General features: G+C 32.9%; 1 protein-coding gene across 1 annotated transcript in view; it reads left to right on the forward strand.

Moving 5' to 3' along the window:
- Positions 1-1,990: 1,990 nt before the first annotated feature.
- The window catches only part of LOC115232522 (receptor-type tyrosine-protein phosphatase H-like), a 135,979-nt gene continuing 135,206 nt past the window's right edge, over positions 1,991-2,763 (forward strand). Inside the window, exon 1 of the mRNA XM_036514901.1 lies at positions 1,991-2,615. The gene's annotated coding sequence lies outside the window, so the exon portion shown is untranslated. The remainder of the gene's footprint in view (positions 2,616-2,763) is intronic.

Here is a 2,763-nt window from a genome sequence, read left to right on the forward strand (position 1 = left end):
ACTTGAATAAGTGGTTTCACATGAATGGGAATAAATTAAAAATAAAATTAGCGTGCAGAAATGGAATAGTCCAGCTGGATAATAAAAAATTAAATTAAAGAAAAGACTATTGTCTATAAAGTATACAATCCCGGTAAAAAATTAAAAATGCCACCATCTCCCCCAGAAGTAGAGGTAGGCTGGATTGTAGCCACACTTCTATACAAGCAGGAGGACAAGATACAATTGATTGAAATCACAAGAGACGGGCTAACAATTCCAGTCTGTTATATATTTTGAGTATTGTTATCATTAGCGATATCAAGATATAACTTTGTATTTTGTATTTTATGTATAGATGTACATGTAATATGTACACATATATATACACATATATACATGCACTAGCACTATGACCCGGCAACGATGGGTCTTTAACCCTTTAGTGTTCACATTATTCTACCAAAATTAATGCTTTTTCATCCACATTGCCTTGAACTAATCAAGCATTATCTTGGAGCTATGAGATTTTGATGAGGTAGCTGTTAAGTTTTAAAACGACATTGTAGGGTTGGTGTGAGAGACCAGATCTATCCAGTTTGAATATAAAACAGGCAGAATACTTTTGGCCGGATATGGCCGGTTCAAATGCTAAAGGGTTAATGCTAGTATATAATAAAAAGGAGAGAAATATCACAAGGGTGTATGCTACAGTTTCATCCAAGGAAATAACTGGTTCAATACCTAGCATTTTGGTGGAATGAATTTCCTTAAAATAAAAGGTATATATAAAAACGTAGTTTATATTCATTTAAAAGAAGAAAATGGAGATTAGGAAGTTCATAATTGTTTATTACTAACAGCAAGTTGGTCATCTTTACTTACAAGTGTTTCTATTAATACTCATATATATATATATATATATATATATATATATATATATATATATATATATATATAATGGAAGGCTGGTTGATGGGATTACTCTGGGTTTTCCATCCATAAAGGATTTAATTTTATGGCGTATCATTTGACCCCCAAATCCTGTTGGTTATGCCAACAGGTTTTGGAAGTCTAATGATACGCCATAAAGTTAAACCCTTTATGGACAGGGAACCCAGAGTAATCCCATAAACTAGCCTTCCCCAGTAAAATATATACTGCTCTACATTTTTATGTGTGCTTCTCCGGATTTATGTTTTTTACAAATGATGCTATATATATATATATATATATAATATATATATATATATATATATGTATGTGTGTGTATATATATATATATGTATATATCATCATCATCGTTTAACATCCATTTTCCATGCTAGCATGGATTGGACAGTTCGACTGGGGTCTGGGAAGCCAGGAGGCTGCACCAGACTCCAGTCTGATTTGGCAGTGTTTCTACAGCTGGATGCCTTTCCTAACGCCAATCACTCCGTGAGTGTAGTGGGTGCTTTTTACGTGCCACTGGCACAGGGGCCAGAGGAGGCTGGCAATGGCCACGATCGGATGGTGCTTTTTACATATGTATATATATATATATACATATATATATATATATATATACACACACAGCTGTGTGTATGATTGTGTATAGAATATATTACTCAAAGAAAATCCAACTTTGTCTGATTTTCACGCTTTATTTACAATACTGTAATAATATAATGTAATATAATGAAATGATAGAATATTAAATGACCATTCTAATTGAACTAGTACCGCTTGACTGGCCCTCGTGCCGGTGGCACATAAAAGCACCCACTACGCTTTCGGAGTATTTGACGTTAGGAAGGGCATCCAGCTGTAGAAACTCTGCCAGATCAGATTGGAGCCTGTGGCAGCCAACTGGCTCGCCAGTCCTCAGTTAAATCGTCCAACCCATACTAACATGGACAGCGGACGTTAAACGATGATGATGATGTGTATATATATATATATATATATATATATATATATATATATATATATATATATATATATATATATATATATATGGTCGTGTAACTTTCGCTGTTTGTAAAATTGCGTCAGTCACAAGGTGTAAATGGACAAGCCTTAACTATTCGATTCCAAAAACTGAAATCAAAAAGATCGGAAATTCTGATTAACTTACTATTAGACATTTGTTATTTCACCCCTGAAAATACGCAGTGGCAGACGTCCTTAGGCGCTAAAAGCCCGCCACTAGGCTAACTTTATAGTACTTATTGGAAAATTATCAGTTCAACACTATCTAATATTATTTCTTATCAATTCATTTCCTGGTAGCTAAGTGGAAATTTTACAAGATTAGAAAAATACTATTCAGATATTTCAAACAGTAATAAAATCACAACCATATCTTCTAACTAACCAATCCATAACATAAACACGAAAAGTATGTTTAAAAAATCACAACAAATAAACGTGTATATGAATTAAATTCCACAGAAAGTTCAATTATCTAATTGTTCTTAAAGAAAATAAAAATTTCGTCAAATTAAAGTGAGTCATAAGGTGTGTCCACGTCTCTTCCGGTCATAGGGGAGTAAGAAGAAGATTTGTTTAATGTGACCCATTCGCATATATGCCGTGTGTACACGTCTTAACCCAGACGTTGTATCGAAGTTGCTGATCACGGATACATAACATACAGGTAAGTCTGCTTCTTTATTATTTCGTACTTTTTTCTTATTAATCAACCAACACTTAGAATTTTAAAGTGTATCATAAATCCATAGAATATACTTTATAATCAAATCATACTTTTATATTAATAAGTTTTGATTTTTATTTAAT

Source organism: Octopus sinensis, linkage group LG2, assembly GCF_006345805.1.
Source record: "Octopus sinensis linkage group LG2, ASM634580v1, whole genome shotgun sequence".
NCBI lineage: Eukaryota > Metazoa > Mollusca > Cephalopoda > Octopoda > Octopodidae > Octopus > Octopus sinensis.